General features: G+C 44.2%; 1 pseudogene; it reads right to left on the reverse strand.

Moving 5' to 3' along the window:
- Positions 1 to 471: 471 nt before the first annotated feature.
- Positions 472 to 25,048, reverse strand: LOC141267069 (cingulin-like; annotated as a pseudogene).
- Positions 25,049 to 25,969: the final 921 nt, after the last annotated feature.

Genomic DNA, 25,969 nt, shown 5'->3' on the forward strand with positions numbered 1-25,969 from the left:
CCACCAGTCATGGCTCTGAACCGTTCATCGTTCTCCAGCTTTTCCTTAAAGGGTCCACTGGCCGCCAAGATGGTGCTTCTGCGGTCCTCCAGCTCTTGAATGGCCCGTTTGATCTTCTGGACCGCGGCGGATAGCTCAGGCTTCTTGCTGCCAGAAGCCCTCTCAGACCTCTCCTGAGCTACCCTCTACTCCCCCCAGAGGGAACTTAGCTTCTTTGAGGCGTCCTCATACTTGCAAAGGTGTGCATGGATACGGGAGGCAATGGTGACGGTTGCCTCCCTCGCCACCTTGGTACCCCAATCAAGGGGCACTGCTGCAGCACCTCTGCTCGTACTCGACCTACCTCTGGAGGGAGGAGCTGCCGCGGTCGTAGCCTCGGGGGTCCTCCGGGTCCTCATACCGGAACCCTTGCTGCCTTGGCCAGATCTTGCAGCCTTAGCCGGCTTGGTGTTCCGCCCACCCCCCGCCGGCTTAGACCGGGAGGTGGGAGCTGGGGTCCCAGCCCCGGAGGGCCAGTCCCACCACGAGCCTTCTTCCCTGGGAAGGGGGCAGACAAAAAGTCCCAGGTGAAAAATTACCTCCCTTCCCAGGAGCTCTCTCCACACACAGCACACAGTCCTAGCAGCACACTGCAGGCTCCGCCTCCTCCTCTTCCTGTCTGGAGCTGTAGCAGGCAGCACTGGAATGGACCCTCTTGCTATATGCACTGCAGTCTGCCACATTCACTGCCTGCCTGCTGTAGTGCCGGCGTCCCTGCCCTCTGCTAGGCAGGGACGCTGCTCCCCTCACCGCTCTGCTCCGTGCCCGGCATCCTCCCCCCGCTCTGCTGTCAGCGCGCGCTCCGTCCCGGCGTCCTCCTCCTGCTCTGCTCTCAGCGCGCGCTCCTTCCCGGCCCCTGTGCTTAGGGCGCGCGCGTGCGCGCGCTCCCCTCCTCTTAAAGGGGCCGCGCGCGCCGCCCTAAAGAGTCCCCGGCCAATGGCCGGAGGACTTCATCATATATAAGGCACCTCCTCCAAAATGGAGGTGCCCGAGCAATGTTGTTTGCACCTGTGTCTCACCTGTGCTTCAGCCCTCAGGTCCCATTGCCAGTTACCTGCCAGTTTCCTGCCAGTTACCTGCCAGTTACCTGCCTGATTCCTGCCTGAATACTTGTTACCTGTCTGCCAGTCTGAGGTCCGACGGTCTGCCTTACTACTCCTGTCAGTCTGTCTAAAGGACCAGCCTGCCCGCTCACCTGGGAGCGCATATCAGCTACCTGCCTGCTTGCCTGAGGTCCGACGGTCTGCCTTACTACTCCGGTCAGTCTGTCTATGGACCAGCTTGCCCGCTCACCTGGGAGCGCTTCTCCGTTATCTGCCTGCTTGCCAGCCCGGAGGCTCCGTTGTCACGTGCTGTGACCACCAGCTATCTCAGAGACTCTTGCCCGCTCACCTGGGAGCGCATCTCCGTTACCTGCCTGCTTGCCAGCCCGGAGGTCCCGTTGTCACGTGCGGTGACCACCAGCTATTCCAGAGACTCTTGCCCGCTCACCTGGGAGCGCTTCTCCGTTACCTACCTGCCTGCCAGCCCGGAGGTTCCGCCGTCACGTGCCGTGACCACCTGCTATTCCAGAGACTCTCGCTTGCTCACCTGGGAGCACACATCTACCATCTGCCTGCTAGCCTACCCGGAGGCTCTGCCATCACAGGTCGTACCTACCCCTTACCCAGAGACTGCCCTGATCACTTGCCGTAACTCCCTGTCCGTTCACCCAGAGACTGCCACCCGCTCCCTTACAAGGGCCGCTCCCTTGTATAGTAGCTCAGAGGTTCCGCCTCCCGGACCCGTTACACCTGCCTAGCACTGATATCTATGCAGCTGGATTAGTCCTCAGAAGAACTGTTAGTTGAGATGGATATGTCTATAATATATTGTGGTATACCTACACTAGCTAAGAAACAAGCAAATCTCTCCCTAGCTCAGCAAAACCTCTCCCTACACTGCCTGATTCCGGAGTAGACTGTGACGAGCATGGTGACGCCAGGTCTGATGTAGACCTGATGACGCTATGCGGCCAGCCAATCACTGTAATGCCACAACCAACATGGCTGCGGCATTACAGTGTGTGGCAGACAATCCCTGCATGTTCATTGGCTCTCTAAAGAGCGCCAAACATGCAGGGAGGGGACCCGAGCTCCTGCCGAGCAACCCCGGAAATACTCGATGAGCTCTGAGCATCTCGAGCAGTGAGATGCTCTGGCGAGTACCAAGCAGTAGCGAGCATGCTCGCTCATCACTAGTAAGGAAGCATGAGGCCATGCCACTGCCCTGTGTTTGTAGCTGCAAGTTCAAGAAAAAAAGAGGTACAGCTTCCAAATCCAATTGCAGTTAAAATCATTATTTTGTTAAAGTATTTTATTTTTGCAATGTGCATATCTTTTTAATGGATTAACATTAAAATCACAATTTTATCTGCAATTGGATCTGGAATCTGGACTCCTTTTTTACATTGAACTTTATTTTTACACTGTAAGCTCAAGTGCAGTATCTGCCTTATTGTATGCAGTTTTCTTATGTAACTAAGGAGCCCTTGATTGCCTTCAGTTTAACTCTGCTATGTCTTTATCACAAAAAAATTAAGACCTTGCCAGATAAAAGTTTTACTTAAGTTGGTACAACTACACTGTGTTCCAAATTATTATGCAAATAATATTTTCTCAGATTTTCCCAAATTACCTATATGAATTGCAGTCATTGTAATTTTCCAGTCAAATAACTATTAGAGTACAATTGAAAGGTTTTTGTACAAACTGCCTATGATAACAGTATATTTTAAAAAAAATAAAAAACTCAAACTGCACTAAAAATGCATGTTCCAAATTATTATGCACAGCAGAATTTTCAACCTTTTCATTTTAATAAAGAACAAAAAAATAGTCATTTTTGAAATTATAAGCATTAGCAGGTTATTACAAACTGAAATCAAACAGTTTTCAACTCAAAACGTTATTCTAGGTGATGTTACATTTGCACATAGGACCCCTTGTTTGAAAGGAGCTTCTGAACTCTCTCGTCCATTGAATTTGTCAGGTTTTGGATGGTTTCTGCTTTAATTGTTTTGCATGAGGACAGAATACCCTCCCAGAGCTGTTGCTTAGATGTGAACTGCCTCCCGCCATCATAGATACTCCTTTTGATGATGCTCCAGAGGTTGTCAATGGGGTTGAGGTCAGGGGAGTATGGGTGCCACATCATAAGTTTGTCCCCTTTTATGCCCATAGCAGCCAGAGATGCAGATGTGTTATGTGCAGCATGAGACGGGGCATTAACAGCTGACTCCCAAACCATCAATCACGGTCCGCCATGTCACGGGCATGCTCAGTGCGGTGAATCCTTGACTTAGGCTGTAGCAGCCCTGTTTCCCTCTGCAACCTGCGCTTCATGTTGCTAGGAACAAAGACTCAAGAGACAACTTGTACATCTTGTGCAACAGCTAGGTGTTGGGACTGATGATGATGCTAAGCAGCATAATCCCCAGCTGGAACAGAATGGGAGGCTACCGAATCCACTGATGGTTCTGAACCCATTTCGCATCCAGCAAATGCTTGATGCCTCACACTCATGGCACAGCATAGATTAGTTTCTTTTACATCATTTTATTGTGCTAAATACAGGTTTGTATCTATTAGATGTTTTACAGTACAGTAATACCTTGACAAACAGTGCATCTATTTAGATGCAGGGAAAATATATATCTTTGTTCCGTGTTAGCCAGTAGATAGAAAAATATCTAAATATTTTTGCATCTATTTATGAATTTTCAGAGATACAAGCTGTCGCTTTGTCGATTGATTGTTTTATGGTTATTTTTTAATTTATGCTTCTGCTATTTTTTCTGTGGCAGTACGCTATTTCACATGTGCAGCAAGGTACAGTATACTGTCCTATTATGTGCACACTCTGACTCTTTGGAATGTTGGCTTTAGAGTTAAATATTTGCTATTTTTATAAGTGGCCCTTTGCTTACTTTCTAAATGTATTTAAAAAAAAATTAAAAAATGTGCAGTACAATAGTTTATTCTACATTTAATAGTTTTTCATACTGTACATTACAGTATTTGTTATTAAGAAATTTATTTTTTCTTATTTAAAAACACCTAACAAAAAAAATGGTGTGGTTTTTAGGGAGCTGGAATCGATTCATAGCATTTAAATTCATTTTAATGGGGAAATTTAATTTGATATACAAGCAAATTGAGTTAAGAGCTCGGTCACAGAATGAATTAAACTCTTAAGTCAAGGTATTACTGTAGATTCAAAGATGCTAGAATATATAGGTTCAGATAATAGCTCATTAAATTGAAATAGCTTACTTAAAACAGCATATAAAATGAATAAAACTCCAAATTGCTCATTATGTTGTTTCTCAAGAACAGAAGAATTTTTATTTTTATTGTTTACTGCTCTTTGCCTACTTTACTGGTCACTTCTGTAGTCTATTAACAGGTGTCTGGTCTCCTAGAAAAGGAGCACCACTTTCACAAGCTCCATCTATTGAGCGTGTAAGGAGTTCTCTGAAGCTGGTTCAATTGCTGAAGCACACTCTTAGTTACCGTTCAGGACAGCTGTAGATCCCCTGCACTCCTCTAATGCTGAAGTTGAAAAGCTGCCTCTGCAGGCATTATTGGAGAGTGCAATCCAGAAGTGCAATGATGCTGCTGGTCTGAACTTTCAATCAATCAGGAGCCCACTGTCCCCAAGCAAGGAGGAAGCTGGTAGGCTGGGGAGCAAAACGCTCCTCAAAGCAAATGATGACACAATCCCTTTAAGTGACAAAGTGATAGACATAAAAAACTACAATGTATCAAAACATATGAAATATAGATGATCAAATCTTTTGAAATTCAAATTTCCCTCTTTGGATACATTTTTAAAATCTCTTTGATTTGCAGGGAAACGATTCACTGCGAAACACCATAATAAAAATTCTCCAATTCACCAGAAATGATGTGTGTAACACTTTGAGGTCTCGTAGGACTGTATCCAACTCCCATCAAGCTCTTAAACATAAACACAGTTGAATTTAAAATGGTGTTGTTCAAACTTATGCTTTTTATTTTTAGCATATTTTTTTAAATAAATGCTTTACTTTACATCGTACCGATTAGTCCACTTAGGGAACTTGAACCTGCGATAATCTGATTGCTGAAACTATACACAGAAATACCACAGTATGCAGCATATACAGTTGAAACCAGAAGTTTACATACACTGTATAAAAAGACACATATGCATGTTTTTCTCAATATCTGACATGAAATCAGAATAAACCTTTCCCATTTTACATCAATTAGGATTACCATTATTTTTAATATTTGCCAAATACCAGAATAATGAGAGATAGAAAATGTTTTAAGGCATTTTTATTACTTACTGCAAAGTCAAAAGTTTGCATACATTTCATTAATATTTGGTACCATTGCCCTTAAACTGAATGACTTGGGTCAAACATTTGGGATATCCTTCCATAAGCTTCTTACAATAGTTGATCAGAATTTGGGACCATTCCTCCTGACAAAAGTGGTGTAACTGATCCAGGTTTGTAGGCCGCCTTGCTCACATCTGCCTTTTCAGCTTAGCCCATAAATTTTCAATAGGATTGAGATCAGGTCTTTGTGATGGCCATTTCAAAACATTGACTTTGTTATCCTTAAGCCACTTTGTTACTATTTTGGCAGTATGCTTCGGGCCATTGTCCATTTGGAAGACCCATTTCTGCCCAAGCTTTAACTTCCTAGCTGATGTCTTGAGATGTTGCTTCAGTATTGCCACATAATCTTCTTTTCTCATAATGCCATCTATTTTGTGAAGTGCACCAGACTCTCCTGTAGCAAAACAACCCCACAACATGATGCAGCCACCCCCATGTTTCACAGTTGGGATGGTATTCTTAGGCTTTCAAGCTTTTCCCTTTTTCCTCCAAATGTAATAATGATGGTCATTATGCCCAAAAAGTTAAATTTTAGTTTCATCAGACCACAGGATATGTCTCCAAAAATTAAGATCTTTGTTCCTATGTGCATTTGCAAACATTAATCTGTCTTTTTTATCTTTCTTTTGGAGTAATGGCTTCTTCCTAGCAGAGTGGCCTTTCAGCCCATGTTGATACAGTTCTCATTTCACTGTGAATATTGACACTTCCGCTATCATCTTCACAAGGTCTTTTGCCTTTGTCTTTTGGGTTGATATGCACATGTCGGACCAAAGCACGTTCATCTCTAGGACACAGAACCCGTCTCCTTCCTGAGCAGTATGATGGCTGGACATTCTCATCTTGTTTGTACTTGCAAATAATTTTTTGTAAAGATGAACCAGGCACCTTCAGGTATCTTGAAATTGTACCCAAGGATAAGCCAGACTTGTGCAAATCCACAATTCTTTTCCTGATATGTTGGCTGATTTCTTTAGACTTTCCCATGATGCTACACAAAGAAGCAGTGTGTCTCAGGTGTGCATTAAAATACATCCACAGTGTCTCTAATTAACTCAGATGTTGCCAGAAAAACTAAAAAATATCATAAGCTTCCAAACACATGACACCATCATATTGGCAGTCCAAAACTGTTTAAAGGCATAGTAATCTTAGTGTATGTAAACTTTTGACTTTGCAGTAAGTAATAAAAATGCCTTAAAACATTCACTCTCTCTCATTATCCTGGCATTTAGCAAATATTAAACATTATGGTAATCCTAATTGACCTAAAATGGGAAAGGTTTATCCTAATTTCATGTCAGATATTGAGAAAAACATGCATATGTGTCTTTTTATATAGTGTATGTAAACGTCTGGTTTCAACTGTAGTAAAAATCAGTCTCCTTTGAAATTCAGCTACAGCTACAGGCTGTGTTTCAAAGGAGCCCCATGATGACAGGCATTGAGGACTTCAACAGACCACCAGCTGTCATAGCAACCCATAGAATGATGTACCCCCATGCCAGTGTGCTTTTAATGCTGTGGTCTGAATTTGACAGCGGCATTTATTATTATTATTATTTATTATTATTAAAGCACCATTTATTCCATGGCGCTTTACATGTGAAAGGGGGTATACAATTACAATAATCTTGAACAAAATGTGACGGCGACTGGTACAGGATGAGCAAGGAACCTGCCCGCGAGGGCTCACAGTCTACAAGGGATGGGTGAGGATACAGTAGGTGAGGGTAGAGCTGGTCGTGCAGCGGTATGGTAGAGTAGTGGTTACTGCAGGTTGTACACTTGTCGGAAGAGGTGGGTCTTCAGGTTCCTTTTAAAGGTTTCCACAGTAGGCGAGAATATGATATGTTGGGGTAGAGAGTTCCAGAGTAGGGAGGATGCACGGGAGAAATCTTGTATGCGATTGTGGGAGGAGGAGATAAAAGGGGAGTAGAGAAGGCGATCTTGTGAAGATCGGAGGTTGCGTGCAGGTATGTATCGGGAGACTAGGTCATAGATATATGGAGGAGACAGGTTGTGGATGGCTTTATATGCCATGGTAAGGGTTTTGAACTGGAGTCTTTTGGCAATGGGGAGCCAATGAAAGGATTCACAAGAAGGAGAGGCAGGGGGAATAGCTGGATGACAGGTGGATTAGTCGGGCAGCATAGTTTAGGATAGATTGGAGGGGTGTGAGAGTGTTGGAAGGAAGGCCTCAGAGCTGGAGCTTGCAGTAGTCAAGGCGGGAGATAATGAGGGCGTGCACTAGTATTTTTGCAGAGTCGTGGTTGAGGAATGTGCGGACCCGGGAGATATTTTTGAGTTGGAGTCAGCAGGAAGTGGAAGGGTTTGGATATGTGGTTTGAAGGAGAGATCAGAGTCCAGGGTTACCCCAAGTCAGCGAGCTTGCGAGACTGGGTAGAGTGAACAGCCATTGACATTGATAGATAGGGCAGTTGTGGGGGTTGAATGAGATGGTGGAAAGATGATGAATTCTGTTTTATCCATGTTAAGTTTTAGAAATCTAGCAGAGAAGAAGGATGAAATAGCGCACAGACATTGTGGGATTTTGGTTAGTAGAGAGGAGATATCGGGTCCAGAGAGGTGTGTGTCATCAGCATAGAGGTTATACTGAAAGCCGTGAGACTCTATGAGCTTTCCTAGGCCGAAGGTGTAGATGGAGAAGAGCAGGTGTCCTAGAACTGAACCTTGGGGGACACCGACAGATAGGGGGCGAGATGAGAAGGTGGTATGTGAGTGGGAGACACTGAATGTCCTGTCTGTTAGGTATGAAGAGATCCAAGATAGGGCTAAGTCCATGATGCCAAGAGATGAGAGAGTCTGTAGTAAGAGGGAATGGTCCACTGTGTCAAAGGCAGATAACAGGTCCAGGAGGAGGAAACAGAATAGTGTCACTTGGATTTGGCGGTTAGTTGCTAGGGACAGGTTGAAAAGGTGGGTTAGGATTGGGATGAGGATAGTGGTAAGGTTGGGGATGAACTGCCACGGGATTGGGTCAAGTTCAAAGGTGGTGAGGTGTGATTTAAAAAGTAAAGAGGAAAGTTGATCTTCCGTAATGGTGGAGAAGCTGGTTTTAGAGGAGGAGGATTGAGTCGGTGTGAGGAGGGGCTGGGGGGACTTTAGACAGAAGCGTCGTCTGATGGTGTCAATCTTCTGCTTGAAGAATGAAGCAAAGTCTTCAGCTGATATGAGAGGAGAGGGAGTAGGCACTGGGGGATGGAGGAGAGAACTGAAGGTGTTGAATAGCTGTTCAGGGTTGTGAGACAGGGAGGATATGAGAGATGAGAGGTATGTTTGTTTTGCTGCAATGAGTGTGGACTTGAAGGTAGTGAGGGACTGTTTGAATGCGATGAAGTGCTCATTGGAGTGAGACCTTTTCCATCTACACTTGGCAACCCTGGAGGCCGGCCGTAGTTCTTTGGTTTGGCGGGTGTGCCAGGGTTGTCTATTGATTGTGCAAGCTTTAGTCCTCCGTCACATACAATATCGGTTCTAACGAGTTCACATACAATGTGACTGTCAGACGCAGGCTAGAAAAATACCTATAATATCTAATGTTTGCAATTTCAGTGCTCTAAAAGTGATCAGTGACCTTCATAGGGATGTAATAAAAGAGACTACACATAATCAGGTGCAAAAAAAACCCCATTTACTTAACATAAAACTAATAACTCTGAAATACAAACATTTCAAAACTCCGGCCAAATAGTCCCCAGTTCGACTCTGTCAAAAAACTCTACAAAGAAAATTTATGGAAACAAACTTAATTTTAAGGTACCTTAAGCACTATTAAACACATATTCAATCAGAATTAGATCCCGAAGTTTCCCCAGAAAAATTACACTTGCAGAGCAAAGAGCAAGAATTACACATCAGTTTTGCATGTGTCAGGCTGATTGCATTATGGCATTTGTGACATTCATAATTAGAAAGCCTTCTGATTCCGCTTTCCGTGGTGCAGGTGGTGCATCTCCTTCTTTTGGGAGGTGGTGCAGGTGGTGAATTTTCACTATCATCTTCTGGGCGGAATCTTTTGAGCTGAACTTGAAGGCGAGAGGGGATACCGATTGCTTTCATACTTCTCCTGCGTAGCTCTCCAAGCACTAGTTCATGGGCCAATTTTTTCAGATAGAATCGTCTACGGAGTGGTTCAAGCTTGTTTTCAAGGTAAATGACTTGTGAATTTATACCACCAAAATTCAACATAGCAAAAAATATGACCATTGGCCAGCGTTTGGTGTTTCTGCTGACGTTGAAAGTTGAGCACATCTGATCAGCTGTATCAACACCCCCTTTGGTTGCATTATAAAACGTAATTATCTCAGTTTTTTTTTGTGCCTCAGTCCCAGGATCGATGGCATCATCATCATGAAGTGTTGATAGAAGAAGTACAATTTTTTTTGCTTGTGGTACATAGGAAACCAAAACCTTTCCATTATGGAATGCAAACATACTGCTGTAATGTTGTCTCCCTTTCACACTTACAAACTGTGTAGGCAATTTTTTTTTATTTTTTCTTACAGTTCCGACATATGAAAGCTTCTGCATTTTCAGATAATCAATCAGATCACAATTTGAAAACCAATTGTCAGCTGTTATATTGCGACCCGATCCAAATAAGGGCTCAGCCAGTCTTTTTACAACATCACTGGGTTTGTTTCTGACACAGTAAGGACCTTCTGGTTGTTTTCCTGCATAAACTTCCAGGTTGTAAGTGTAGGTCTTACTGGCATCAACAAGGGCACACATTTTTATTCCATATTTGTTAGGCTTTGATGGAATATATTGACGAAAGGCACATTTACCACGAAAACCAGGGAGCATTTCGTCAATACTGAGATTCTCCCCAGGGCAATAGCTTTTTTTACAGTTTTCAACAAATTTTTGGAGTATATCACGAATTGGAGCAAGTCGGTCATGTGTTTTACGTTCTGTTCGGGTAGTTCTGTCGTCAAACCGAAGGCAATGAATTAGAAGCTTGAATCTGTTTATGGACATAACAAGGAAAAATTTTTTCAACTCCATCCACATCTTTACTCCAAAGTTCCTCCAAACTTTGTCTATTTGCCCTATAAGCTCCTGCAAGGTATAATAATCCAAAAAAAGCACGCAGTTCTATTTCATCTGTGGCCTTGATGGTTCTGTTGCAGATGAACTTGTCCTTTATAATGTCTATATATTGGTTGGCATATGTGACAATAGAGTCCAGAATGTCATCTGTGAATAAACTATTCCAGCATTCAACGGCAGTTTTTGCATTACTTGCAGTTCCTATAACTGCAGGAAGGTGAGTAATAATGTTTTGAGGTTCCCTACGTTTTTTCTGGAGTGGCTTCTTGTTCCATTGTTTTTTTCTATCTTTTCCCATATAATAAGATTCTACATCTTCATCCTCATCACTGTCACCATCTTGCTCTGTTTCAGAATCCACTTCACATACCTCATCATGAGAATCAATCTCACTTTCCTCTCCTAAATCCTCATTCGGTGTGGGGTCTGCATCATCTAACAGCATGTTTGCTACTTCCTCAACATCAAGGTTTTTTGATAAATTGTACATTTTCCTCTCCATTTCAGCAGATAATCTGAAGCAAGAGAAGGAATATGTGTTAGGGAACTACTGTATATGCCTGAGCAGCACACTTTCTTTTTTAATCTGCCTTATTTCTATGAAATGTCCTCACACTTTGTGCTATACATTCATAAAACAAGCTAAATAAACAATTGTGATGAATAAAAACATAAAAAACCAACCTTATTGAGTGTGACGTGTTCACATACAATGAGAGTGAGAGATAAGCGCAGTTATATCTGTCCTCCTGAAGCTCTGCAATCCAACTGTGGTATGAGGTTTCACAGAGCTGCTAGAGACAGGAGAGTACCTGGAGGGAGGGGATTTCCTCACAATCTGGTGTGGAAGGAGAAATGAAAGTAAAAGAGATGTGCCTGTCAGGCCTATTGTATGTGACGGAGGGTTAGTATGTATGAGGGGGGCAACCGAATTGAGAGCTGCAGCTGTTGTGGTGTTGTATAAAGCAGCAGCAACATCTGCATCATGTGAGGAACTAGTGTTTGTAAGAGGGAGAAGGGATTCAGAGAGTGAGTGCAGGTCAAGGCGTTTAAGATTTCTGCGAGGGTATGCAAGTTTGTGAAGTGGGGATTGTGGCCCTTGAGAGGAGAGGGTAGAGAATGTAAGTAGGTTGTGGTCAGAAAGGGTGAGAGGTGAGTTAGAGAGGTTAGATAAGGAACAGAGGCGGGTGAAGATGAGGTTCAGTATGTGGCCATCTTTGTGAGTGGCTGCGGAAGACCATTGAGTAAGGCTGAAGGAGTAAGTGAGGGAAAGAAGCTAAGAGGCAGCTGAGAGGGAAGTGTCAATGTGGATGTTGAAGTCGCCCATGATGTTAGTGGGGATGTCAGGGGAAAGAAAATGAAGTAGCCACATGATGAAATAGTCTAAGAAAGTGGTGGTTGGTCCTGAGGGCGGTAAATGACGGCCAGTTGTAGGTTGGAGGGGGAGTAGATGCGCACACAGTGCTCCTCAAAAGAGGGGAGAGTAATGGAGGGTGGCAGTGGGATTTAGGTGAAGGAGCAGTTATCTGACAGGAGAAAACCTACCCCTCCCCCATGCTTGCCAATAGGGCGGAGTGTGTGTGAAAGTGCAGCTGGAGAGGCTGTGTCAGAGGGGGTGAGCAAGGTTTTGGTGATGCTAAGGAAGGAAAGTTTGTTAGTGATGAAAAGATCATGGATGTAGGAAAGTTTGTTGCAGACAGAATGAGCGCTCCATAGAACTCCTGTTATTGGGACTGGGGAAGCGGGGACTGGGTGGATGTGTATGAAATTAGAAAGGTTGTGAGAGTTTGTGATAGATCGTGGATAGGAGGTGGAGTTGACTGTGGGGATGAGGTGAGGAGGGCCAGGATTTGGGGAGATATCACTAGCAGTGAGGAGGAGCAGAGAAAATGTTAGAAGTTGGGAGTAGGAGCGAGCATGAGGTGGCTGTCTGTGTTTGGAGACAGAGGATTGAATGTTGAGGAATAGTTCTAAGAAGAAGATGAGATGAATGGGGAGGATGGAGGGAGAGATGACCAGCTCCATACTAGGTGTAGGGATTAAGGGGGTTAGCAGAAAGTGGAGGGCTATGGGGGAGAAAGTGAAAACAAACACAAGCATTGTTTACAGTGTCCAAATATCCAGTTACCTTCAGTTCTAGTGATGAGCGAAAGTGCTCGTCACTGCTCGGTACTCGCCCAAGCATCACCCTGCTTGACAAGCTCGGCAAGTATTTCTGGGTTGCCCGGGCGGGAACTCTGGTCCCTGCCCTGCATGTGTGGTGCTCTTCAGAGAGCCAATGAAAATGCAGGAATTGCTTGCCACGCACTGTAATGCCGTAGCCATGTTAGCTGTGGGCATTACAGTGATTGGCTGGCCGCACAGCGTCATCAGGTCTATATAAGACCTGGCGCCGCTATGCTCGTCACAGTCTACCTCAGAATCAGGCAGAGTAGGTAGAGCTGCTGCTGAGTCAGGGAGAGATTTGCTTGTTTAGAGTTAGTATAAGTATTCCACAATATATGTCTATATATCCATCTGAACTAACAGTCTTTCTGATGACTAATCCAGGTGCATATTTTCAGTGGTGAAGGTGATAGCAGGAGTTAGGCAGGCAGGCAATGTATGTGTCAGACTGCAGTGCATATAGTGCAAGAGGGTCCATTGCACGTTCCTGCTGCTTCTGTTCTTACAGATATTTGTAGACATAGCCCCATATATCAGGGGCCAGGGCCAATTTTTTTTAATCTTAATCCTGGTTATTTGCTTAAAAAGCAATCCAGAGTACACCATTTGCTTGTTAGCACTGCAGAATACAGCCATATATGTTCCATACTTCAGCTATAAAAATCCAGAAATTTAAACTGAACCTGGAAAATATTGGCCTCCTGTCAGACATATCACCTATAAGAGTGTTCCAAAATCAGCCATTTCTGCCTTCCATTTCATTACAGTGTGTCGGTCAAGCTATTCACACTAGGTCTCTGTAAAGAATAATATTAGTAAATTGAAGGCCTGCTATTTAAAAATGTGGTTCTCTGTCAGACATATCCCATATAACAGTGTTCCAAAATCAGCCATTACTGCCTTCCATTTCGTTGCAGTGTGTTGGTCAAGCTAGACTGTTCCAAAATCAGACATTTCTTCCATTTCTATTTTGTTGCAGTGTGTTGGTCAAGCTATTCACACTAGCTCTCTCATATAACAGTTTTCCAAAATCATCCATTTATGCCTCCCGCCCTGCACATGTCGTTGCACACTCTCAACTAACTAGCACCATCAGCAAGCAAATCCATGTCCTTGTCCCAGCGCAGCATTCAGTTATTCCTACCCCAGTCCTTGGAACGCAAGCGCAAATAAGCAGCCAATACCACACAGGCCACACTACTAAATTCACAAATTTCGCGAATGCTTGCGCTCGAAATGTTGCCTTTTAGGCTTGTGGAGACGGAAGCTTTCCACAACCTGATGGCGGTGGCCATCCATCAGTACTCAGTCTGGACCCTGGGTCAATTAGGGTTGCCCCCACAGTCTACAGCTCCTGCACCTCCTCCTCCTCAGCCTCCATCTCTGAAATGAGCACATCAGTCAGAAGCTGAAAGCACTGCAGCACTGCCTCGGCCAAGCGGCAACAGGCTGTGCTGAAGCTAATATGCTTATCGCTGAAGAGTTGTGCACAGCTCTGAAAGAGCAGGCAGATCTATGTGCACACAGCTGAACCTACAGCCAGGCACAGTCATGTGTGACATTGGCCGGAACCTTGTGGCGGCTCTGTAGCGAGGCGAGCTCACACGTACCCTGACTGGCCCATGTGCTTTACCTCGTGGTTAAGCAGTTTCTCAAATCCTACCCAGATCGCATCTGCTTGTCAAAGTACAAGGCATGTGTGCCCATTTTAGAAAGTTAGCTACAGCTTCCGCCACCCTTGCCGTGTTTTAGCAGTGTTTGCAGCTTCCGGCTCACCGACTGGTGTGCGATTTCCCCACGTGTTGGAACTCTACACTGCAGATGTTGGGAAGGATTTGTGAGCAGAAGAGGGCAGTTGTTGACTACCAGCATTAACACGGCCGACGGTATTCAGGTCAGACTCCACACATAAAACCTCAGGAGCGGACATGGATGTCAGACATCTGTACCATATTCCAAAACTTTGAGGAGTCCACCAAGATGGTGAGCGGCGATGATGCTATAATTAGCATCACCATCCCGCTTCTCTGTCTTCTGAAACTCTTTCTGCTCACAGCTAAATAGGATGTATTGCAGGTGGCGCACGATGAGATGGAGCAAGGAACCATACAGGGTGATTCCACACAGCTCAGCCTCATCTCATCCCAACGTGGATTGTGTGACAATGAGATAGAGGAGGAGGAAGAACAGGAGCTAGTTTCCTGCGCTACAGACGGTACTACCTGCACAACTGCCATACCGTCTGTTCAGCGTGGATGGCCTGAGGACATGGAGGAAGAGGAAGAGGAGAAGGAGGAGAATGAGGAGGAAATCATGGTCAGTCGTCCTCTTGGTGAGGACACGGAAGTCTTGCCTCTTTGTAGTCTGGCACACATGGCTGAGTTTATGTTATGCTGCCTTTTCCGTGACCCTCGCGTCGTTCAAATTTTGGGTGACAGTCATTACTGGTTAGTAACACTTCTAGACCCATGCTACAAGGAGAACGTTCTGTCTCTAATTCTCTTGCCGGTCAGGCCTAATAAAATGGGGCAGTACCAGAATGACCTTGTTCCGGAATTATTTAAAAAATTCCCATCTGAAAACGCTGGTGGCAGAGGTCACAGTTCGTTGGACAACCAAGGAGTACAGGCGAAAGAGCCACAAATGCAATCCAGCAGAGGCAGGGGAACCCTGTCAAAGTTCTGGGACAGTTTTCTCAGACCCTCCCATCGCACAGGTCCTGAGGCACGGGGTACTCTCCTAAGGAGAGAAAAGTTTCAAAAAATGCTGAGGGAGTACCTTGCTGACCATACCAATGTCCTCGGTGAATCCTCTGTGCCTTATAATTATTGGGTATCCAAGCTGGACACATGGCATGATCTGGCTCTCTACACCTTGGAGGTCCTAGCCTGCCCTGATGCTAGCGTTTTGTCACAGCGGGTTTTTAGTGCCGCTGGTAGAATTAAAACCGATAGGCGCATCTGCCTGTCAACTGAAAATGCTGACAGGCTGACTCTTATAAAAATGAACAAGTACTGGATTGGGCCAGACTTCTCAACACCACCGAATGATAGCAGCATAGCATAAACTCAAATAAAGTGCCTTTTTTTGGGAGGTCTAACTCTATTCGCATGAACCTCTGTCTTCACACCCAGACATGGGTATAAGCTTCCTTATTTTGTCTATTTGCTCTTGTCCTCCTCCTTCTCATCCTCATCCTCCACCACCATATCATCACAATATCTAACATATCACCATATCTACGTCTCTTGCAAGGGACATTGGAGTTCCTCCAACTTTTTGGCAGCAGTTTCATTCACTGCATATGCAAACAGTATGGGAGACACACTTCCTAAAAATGGGAACATTGTTTTCAGGAGGCCCTCCGACCTCTACATCTCTTGCAAGGGACATTGGAGTTCCTCCAAATTTTTGGCAGCGGTTGCATTCACTGCATATGCAAACAGTATGGGAGACCCACTTCCTAATAATGAAAACATTGTTTTTAGGAGGCCCTCCGACCTCTACGTCTCTTGCAAGGGGCATTAGAGTTCCTCCAAATTTTTGGCAGCTGTTGCATTCACTACATAGGCAAACAGTATGGGAGACCCACTCCTTTCTAATGGGAACATGTCGTTACTGTGGCCCAGCTCTATGTGTCTTTAACCCCTTTACAACCCAAGGTGGTTTGCACGTTAATGACCAGGCCAATTTTTACAATTCAATTTCTGACCACTGTCACTTTATGAGATTATTACTCTGGAACGCTTCAACGGATCCCCCTGATTCTGAGATTGTTTTTTCGTGACATATTGTACTTCATGATTGCGGTAAAATTTCTTCGATATCACTTGCGTTTATTTGTGAAAAAAACAAAAATTTGGCAACATTTTCAAAATTTTTATTTTTATGCCCTTAAACCAGAGAGATATGTCACACAAAATAGTTAATAAATAACATTTCCCACATGTCTACTATACATAAGCACAATTTTGGAACCAAAATTTTTTTTCGTTAGGGATTAAAAGTAGACCAGCGATTTCTCATTTTACAACAAAATTTACAAAACCATTTTTTTAGGTACCACATCACATTTGAAGTCACTTTGAGGGGTCTTTATGACATAAAATACCCAAAAGTGACACCATTCTAAAAACTGCACTACTCAAGGTGCTCAAAACCACATTTAAGAAGTTTATTAACCCTCCAGGGGCTTCACAAGAATTTTTGGAATGAGGAATAAAAAAATGAATATTTAACTTTTTTCACAAAAATATTACTTTAGATCCATTTTTTTTATTTTTGCAGGGGTAAAAGGAAAAAATAGACCCCAAAATTTGTTGTGCACTTTCCCCTGGGCACACAGATACCCCATATGTGGGGAAAAAACACTGTTTGGGTGCTCAGCAGGGTTCGGAAGAGAAGGAGCGCCATTTGACTATTTGAATGTAAAATTTGCTTGAATAATTAGCGGACGCCATGTTGCATTTGGAGAGCCCCTGATGTGCCTAAACAGTGGAAACCCCCCACAAGTGACACCATTTTGGAAACTATACCCCTCAGGGAACTAATCTAGATGTGTGGTGAACACCTTGAACACCCAGGTGCGTCACAGAAGTTTTTAACATTGAGCAGTAAAAATAAAATTTTCACATTTTTCCCACAAAAATGTTTTTCAGCACCCAATTTTGCATTTTCATAAGGGTAACAGGAGAAATTGCACCATGCAATTTGTTGTGCAATTTCTCCTGTGGGGGAAAACCACTGCTTGGGCATACAGCAGGGTTCGGAAGGGAAGGAGCACCATTTGACTTTTTGAATGTAAAATTTGCTTGAATAATTAGCGGATGTGCCCCTGATGTGCCTAAACAGTGGAAAACCTCCATAAGTGACACCATTTTGGAAACTAGACCCCTCATGGAACTTATTTAGATGTGTGGTGAGCACCCTGAACCCCCAAGTCTTTACAGAAGTTTATAACATGGAGCCGTGAAAATTAAAAAAATCAAACTTTTTCCACAAAAATGTTTTAGCCCCAATTTTTTTATTTTCACAAGGGTAAGAGGAGAAAATGGACCCCAAAAACTTTTGTGCAATTTCTCCTGAGTACGACAATACCCCATATGTGGGGAAAATACTGTGTTTGGGTGCACGGCAGAGTTCAGAAGGGAAGGAGCACTGTGTGACTTTTTGAACGCAAAATTGGCTGGAATCGAGAGCGGACGCCATGTCGCGTTTGGAGAGCCCCTGATGTGCCTAAATAGTGGAAACCCCCCACAAGTGACCTCATTTTGGAAACTACACCCCTCAAGGATTTTAGTTTGCATCAGGTGCTCGGGTATGCACCATGTATCACGTGTGCTCGAGTGACATGCTTGAGACCCCGCCCGCATGTTTCACGGTTATTAGACACCCAAAAAAAACATGCGGCGATCACACGTGCATGGCAGGCAATTGCTGCAAGGTTTTTTTGGCCACGAAGCATATGGGGCGGAGACTCGAGCACCCGCGATACTCAATGCATACCCGAGCACCCGATGCAAACTCAAGTAGCGAGCACTTGTGCTCAACACTAGTTGCCATATCGTCATCTTTTTTTTTTTTGACTTTTGAAAAAAATCCCAACCCTAACCCTAGCCCAACCCTAACCCTAGCCCAACCCTAGCCCAACCCTAACCCCAACCCTACCACAACCCTAACCCAAGAATTTATTTTTTACGCCATTCCTTGTGCAGTATAAGTGATTAGACGACTTTATTCTTCGGGTCGGTGCGATTACAGCGATACCAGAATCATATTGGGTTTTTATGATTGACAGCTGTCACACACTAAAAGACGCATTTTTTTGTAAAATCTAGTTTTTACATCGCCATATTTTGAGAGCTATAATTTTTCCATATTTTGGCCGACAGAGTCATGTGATGGCTTGTTTCTTTGCGGGATGAGTTGACATTTTTATTGGTACCATTTTCAGGCACGTGACATTTTTTGATCGCTTTCTATTCCGATTTTTTGGAGGCAGAATAAACAAAAACCAACAATTCAGGAATTGTTTTTTTTTATATTTTTTTATTCTGTTCCGCGTGTGGTAAAATTGATAAGGCAGTGTTGTTCTTTGGGACAGTACGTTTACAGCGGGACCACATTTATATCGTTTTTCTGTGTTTTGGCACTTTTTCATAATAAAAGCAATTTTATAGAAAAAATTATTTTTTTGCATCGCTTTATTCTGAGAGCTGTAACCTTTTTATTTTTTGGCTGATGGAGCTGTATGGCAGCTTGTTTTTTGCAGGACGAGATGACGTTTTCAGCGGTACCATTTTCTTTTATGTTCGTCTTTTTGATCGCGTGTTATTCCATTTTTTGTTTGGCCGTATGATGATAAAGAATTGTTTTTTGCTTCGTTTTTTATTTATTTTTTTTACCATGTTCACTGAAGAGGTTAACTAGTTGGACAGTTTTATAGGTCAGGTCGTTCTGGATGCAGCGATACCAAATATGTGCACTTTTATTGTTTTTTTGTTCATAATAACATTTATTGATGGGTACATTATATTTTTATTTTTGCTTGATTATTTATTTTTTTTTAATATTTTTACAATTTTTTTTATTTTTTTTCACTTTCTGACATTTTTTTTACTTTTATACTTTGTCCCACTATGGGACTTTCACTTTTTTTTATTCTGATCGTCTGTATAGCACAGGAATGGAGCACCATGCCTGTGCTATACAGACGGTCACCGCTGCACAGGAAGAAGATCGTTTGGTCATGCACCAAACTATCTTACTGCTGTCTGGTGACCTGGATGTTGTCATGACGACATCGGGTCGTCATGGTAACATCCGGGAAGCTGCGGCAGACAGCGCTGTAGGCCGGAAGAGGAGGTGAGCATTGCGATCACCTCCCCTTGCCACCGCCACTTCAATTGCAGCATTGCAGAGGTTAATGTGCCGGGAGCGATGTGGGACTGCTCCCTGCACATAGCACTAGGTGTCAGCTGTGACAATCAGCTGACACCCGGTGGCAATCACGCTCGCACAGGGGTAGTAATGCGTCTTGGGCTTTAAAGGGCTTTAAAGGGGTTAAATTGTTATTGGAGTATTTCCTAGATTTTGGCAGCCATTGGACTCACTGCATACCCTATAACTGTATAGCAGACCCGCTCCTTTCTAATGGGAGCATGTCATTACTGTGGCCCAGCTCTATCTGTCTTTAAATTGATATTGGGGTTCTACCCAAATTTTGGCAGCCCTTGTAGTCACTGCATGGGCATTACCACTATAAGAGGCCCACTCCTTTATAATGGGAAGATTTTTTTTACTGAAACCCTCCTCTATGTCTCTTCAAAGGAGTATTGGGGTGAGTCCACATTTTTGGCAGCCCTTGCAGTCACTGCATACGCAATAACAGTATAGGATACCCACTCTTTAATAATGGGAACAGCAAACATATCCGACTGCTGGCCCTTTAAGAAGAGTAATGGCCACCTGATGGCCCTATAAAAATAGTGTTTGTGACTTTCATATTCCCTCCTTCATAAATGAAACAGCATGTGTCTGATGATGTCTCACACACCACATGGCCAAATAAGGTAAAATGTTAAAATGACATTTCCTGGTGAATGCATTTTTCACAGTTGAAAGCAATGCAAAAGTGCAAAAACGTATCAAAAACGTTACGTGTGAACTTATCTCAAGGTGTGGAGGAGCATTTTTGTTTTTGGTTATTTATTTTGCCTTATATACAAGTCATTACCCTGGAAAGGATGTTCCTTAACATTTCTCCCAGGAAAATCCATTTTGGTTTTGTTTTTGTATGTTTTATTGTGAGTCCGTGAAAGTGGCTTAATACCTCTGACAACATTGTTGAGAGCAGTGACTTTGGAGTCAGACATGCTTCCAGGGGTCTTCCCCATGCTGTTCCCATGTCATTTGAGCACTGTTCCCATCTATTTTGGCAATTTTTAGGCCCTCTGCAGACCGCCGGGGGGGCCGTCTGAAAAATGCTCGCGTTTCCCATGGGCTTACATTGGGCTCGTTACTCAGACCGAGCACTCGAGCATTCCAATTTGCTCGACCAGAGCAACGAGTACCCAAGCATTTTAGTGCTCGCTCATCGCTATTCAGTTCCCTTTAGGTTCAATTCAGGTATAATTCATATTTCTCACACTTAAGCAATACACTTAAGGCAATGCACTGCAGACTACCATCTATAGCAAACTCCTTGCTCACAATATAATTGCTGGTGTGAACCAGAGGGGAGTGGTCTGTGCTCATCTTGATCAGTTGCTTAAGGCTGAGCCAGATGCTGGATATTCAGGGAAAAATTAAAAAAAGTAAACAAGGTCATAAATAACAGTTGGGTTAGGGGTTGTTAGTTGAAAAACATACCATTTGTATGTAGGAGCAGGGGTAGTGAGAAGTCAGTTAACAGATTAACAGTCGAAAACATAAATCCGCTCAACCTACATCTGTTAGAGGCAGGTCCTGGCTGTGCATTACAGCCCTTATCTGCTGGGTAAGGGGCAAGCTCACCCTGCGAGCCTGCTGAATACACCCACTACTGACTTGTGCCATACATCTACAGCAGATGTCGGTAAGTGGTCAATACCTTAGAATACTGACAGACAGTTTTTTAAGATTAAAAAAATGGTATAACAATTTTCCATCTTAGTAATTTTTGATCAGGCAGACCATTTTGTGCAGAGGCCATGGTCCCACTATCAGTATTTGGTCAGTATTCAGTCAGTATTTTTTATTAGGAGTGGGAACCAAAACAAGGAGTGGGTGATAAATGCAGAATTGGTGCACTTGCTTCTGTTATACCTTTTCTCTGATTGTTCCTCATCTGGCTTTGGCTCCAACTCCTGAGAAAAAATACTGACAAAATACTGATAAAGGAGCCGTGGCCTAATACAGTTGCCCAAAGCTTGTGATCTGCTTTGTAAGTATTATTGCTCTGACAGCTGGTGCCAGTAACGATAGTAGTGTGTCTGCTGCTAGTAGCTCCCACATTATTAGCCATTGAAATAATACTTTACACTACTCCATACATTGCAATTGTCACTTTATCTTTGCCATACATTTTGAACAACCCTATGATTGACTTTTCAACCCCAATTATTAAACCCTTGCCAAAAAGTGTGTAATAAGGAATGCTAGGTAGGTAGACACACATACAGAAAGCAAAATGTGGCAGCAGGCAGTAGCATAGGTGTCACATGTATGGTTGTTAAATTGGACTAGTAAATCTAGTGTGCAGTAACAACTATAAACAGTTAAATGTCTACTTTTTTATATATATTTTATCTATTTAACAACATTAAACCCCCTTTCGAAACCTGATGTAATAAGAAATGCTCGGCTGTGTAAGGTAGCGCTATTCATCATGTTGAGGGGCACTCACTTCACAGGGTCAATTAAAGCTCACATGCAACGTTTTCTGGTAATCTAAAGTCCAGCAGTTTATTAAACATCATAACATAGTCCATCTCAGTGGCTCACAGGCATGTGACACATGTAATATCCTAGAGCCTTTTCAGTGGCAGCTATGCCCGCTTGGCTTCAGATACAGCCTTCAGCAAGGTAACAACATCAATGTCCATTTCAAGCACCGATTTTACCTTTGTCGGGTCTAGCGGCTTCCATCAGCTCTGTTCTGCCAAAGCTGTGGCTTAAGGCTCATCAGGTGTGGCCTCCAGGCCTCATGCCTTCCAGGGCTAATGGTGTCCCAGACACAGGGATCAGGTCTCTTGCCTCCCACTGTTTCAATACTACCAGGATATATATATCCTCTGTGCGCACAGGACCTGTGATGATGTCACAGTCATGTGATCAGTCACCTGAAGGGGAGGTACGTGGTCAGCCAGAGCACACCCCCTCAGACATTTTGGCTATGCAGCAAGTCGCTGCATTACATATCTTACCCCTCTTGTTCAAGCCCATGGTATTGAACACATGATCTACACAATCACGTTATAACCCACGGTTCACACAGAGACCATGTACTTGACGTTTGTGCTGCTCAGCCCCTGGAACATTAGTCATCAACCTTAGCTCATTCCTTAGGGACCTACCATTCTTCATTGTCACTAACTTCGTCAAGTCACATTTCCAAGTCGTAACCTTGTCAGACCTCCCCTGCTCCCAGTGTTCAATACAGCAGTGCGACTCACTTGCCTTTGTATCTAAGGTCAGGTCCGACTCCGTACTGTCTCATACTCTATTGGGTCGTTTGCATGGGCCTCTCAGAGTTGAGATACTGGAGGACTCACTACCTCTAAACCCACGTTCACTATCCTCAGGACATCTTGAAAGGTCTCTAACTTCTGCTCTAGCTATTCTCTTTTTTAGAGGGCCCTTTCTCTGTCTGGTCTCACAATTTATAGACGGCTGCCATCTTCTACTGCTCAGGCGATGCTGTCTTTCCATTCGCAGTCTGACGAGATTCAACTGTTCTACCTCTCGCAGGTAGGTCACTCGGTACTCGATATATGCAAGATTTTCTTCCATTCCTACAGCAGAGAATGACAACATGCCGTCTTCATCCGGTATCCAGTCCTGATGATCACGTGGACTGCTTACTTTTATCACACCAGAATTCTTTACCATCATTTGCATGGCTTGGCCTTTACTCCCAAAGAGCCTTCTTACCTGAGCATGAGGCACCCTGATGACATCTTTCCGCAGATTTTGAGCTTTTCTCATAAGCTCAAGTCTAATGGCTTGTTCCGTGTTCAACCGGACAATCCGCTTCGTGCGAACACATCGCCAGTGCATGTTACTTAGGAAAGCCACCCTCTTCACTGTGACTTTGATTGTGGACAGGACCACCAGCTGTTTCGCTTCTGAGGTCGAGTACACCTTACAGGCTCCCATGGCCTTCTTAAACTCTTCATGCACGGACTCGCTGGTGCATTCTTCTCTTAAATCTTCGGGTACATCTATGAGGCACTTGTACTGAGAAGTTTCTGTTTCACCAGTGGTCTCCAAACGATCATCTGGCTCAGGTTTCAGGGACAACTGACTTACAGCTTCATCACCCTGTATGCTTCCCCTGAGCTGACTCACAGCTATGAACTCAAGAATTCTCTCAGACCTCTCTGTCTCCAATGCGCCCACTCGGCTCTCGACAGCCAGTATCTCAAGCTTCAAATGGGCCTTTAGCGTCTCCTTGAGCTCCTTGATCTCAGCTCTTACATCCACCGAATCATCCAAGCTCGCATTATTCGAGGAGATATTCGCTTCATACCTCCCTTCTCCAGTGGCAAACTCCTGACCCTGGTCTATGGCTTTTCTGAGAGACTCCTCCATCTTTTCCAGCTCAGCTTCCATCCTGCCAATTCTATCCTTAAGGCACGTCTCTGCCATCTGGAGATCATCACCGACCAGCTTCAGCTCCTTCACCTGAGCTTCCAGTCCTAGGATCTTTCTGCAGAGATCATCATTTTCTTCACGGGTGTCCTGCAGAGTGGTCTCAATCACTTGGCGCATATGCTCTGCATCAGCCTTATCATCCTCTAGTTTTTTCTTAACCTTAAGGAGATCCTCATAGTCTCTCTTGGTTTGTTGCAGTTTCCTATTGAATTTTTCACACATTTTTTCTGCCTCACGGTCCTGACCAGATACTTCATCTTTTAATGCCCCTTTCAGGGCGGATAACTCCTGGTCTCGCTGGTACAGAGAGTCCTCCAGCCTCTCCTTCTACTGCATTAGAGGCTTTACTTGGTCCTGGAATTGTTGCAGCTCCCTCATGTGTTCACCATACTCCTTCTTGGATTCACACAGCTCCCGGTTGAACTGTTCGCGCAGTTGTTCTAGGTCTTGATCACGTCCAGAAACTTCATCCTTCAGCGCCCCTTTTAAGGCAGATAGCTCCCTATCCCTCTGGTGTAGACCCTCATCCACCCTTTGCTTCTCCTGCATCAGCTGCTTCACCTGCTCCTGAAATCTCTGTACTTCCTTTCTTGAGACTTCAGCTTCCTCCGCATCCACAGAGCCTTTCTTCAATTGGTTCAGCTCTGACTGTACCAGGGAGAAATGATTTTTCATCTCGTACAGTTCATCTTCAAACTCCACTTTGTCAAGCTTCAATTGAGAAACCTCCTCTTTGGTTTTGCTGAGGTCCTCTTTATTTTTCTGGAACATTTCCTTCCATTTGTTGATTTCCTCGCTGCTTTCCTCCATTTCTCGCTGCAAGTTCCTCACAACCTGGTTTATTTTCTGCCGTTCAGACTCCAGGCTCAGCTGGTCCTGGGACACATTCTACATATTTTTCCTTAGTTGCTGCACGTCACTCTGATACTGCTGCCTGACAGGCTCCAGCTCTTGGTCAAGATTGGCCACCTCCTCTTCCATCCTGGACTCCTCTGTTTCTAAAGGAGGATCCACACTTGGAATAAAGGCACACAGCATTGCATTTTCTTTATTTACACTTTCAGCAAAGGCTACAGGAGCAACTTTTTTGTGGCCATGCTCCTTCGACGACGAGAATGGGACTTTCTCACCTCGTTTAACTCCTCCTGAACTCTCTCTCTACGCAGTGTCACCGTCAGCTGTGGGGTCTGTGTCACTCCCCATGGTGTTGTGGACCACCAAGTCACCTCCCACTTTGATGTCAACCCCTTCTACTTGAGCTACCCAGTTATCAACGGTCGAATTGTCCTTTTTAGGTGGTACCAACCCACAACCAGTAACCAATTTTGGTTTTCTATGCTCCACCCTCTTTTGAGACTCCGCCCCCTTTTGGGCAACCACACCTGTAGGGGGTACTTTAAAAAAAAAAAAAAAAAACTGAAATAGACTTAGGACCCAGTTCACAACATATCTTACTACCTCCCTGGGCACTCTGGGATAGTACCGGCGCCACAGGAGAACTCAAGGAATGGCCCGCTGCTGCCATTCTGTAAAGGTCCAACAGCTCCTGCCCTTCCTGTACCACGTCCTGTTGTCGTTTCTCAAATACCTGCTGTTGTTTCTCAAATGCCTGCTGCGAGTCCTGTTGTTGTTTCTCAAATACATGCTGCTGCGATTTTTACAGGCACCTTAATCATTCAACAGCTACAGTCTCATTTGCTGCTCCCTTCACAGCCTTCTTTATCAGCTCCTGCATTTCTACAGGACACTCCATTTTGCTGCAGAACGTCTGCAGCCGGTCATCTAACCACTTCTCCATTCCATCCATGATACTGCTCCATTCATAGCCATCGTGGTACGCTGTTTACACCACTCTCCCCGGAAAAGTTTATGTGGCCCCCCCCCAAGCCACAGCAAACCAGG

The sequence above is a fragment of the Phyllobates terribilis genome, unplaced genomic scaffold (genome assembly GCF_046119375.1).
Source record: "Phyllobates terribilis strain yellow unplaced genomic scaffold, ASM4611937v1 Scaffold_1__5_contigs__length_1240528914, whole genome shotgun sequence".
Lineage (NCBI taxonomy): Eukaryota > Metazoa > Chordata > Amphibia > Anura > Dendrobatidae > Phyllobates > Phyllobates terribilis.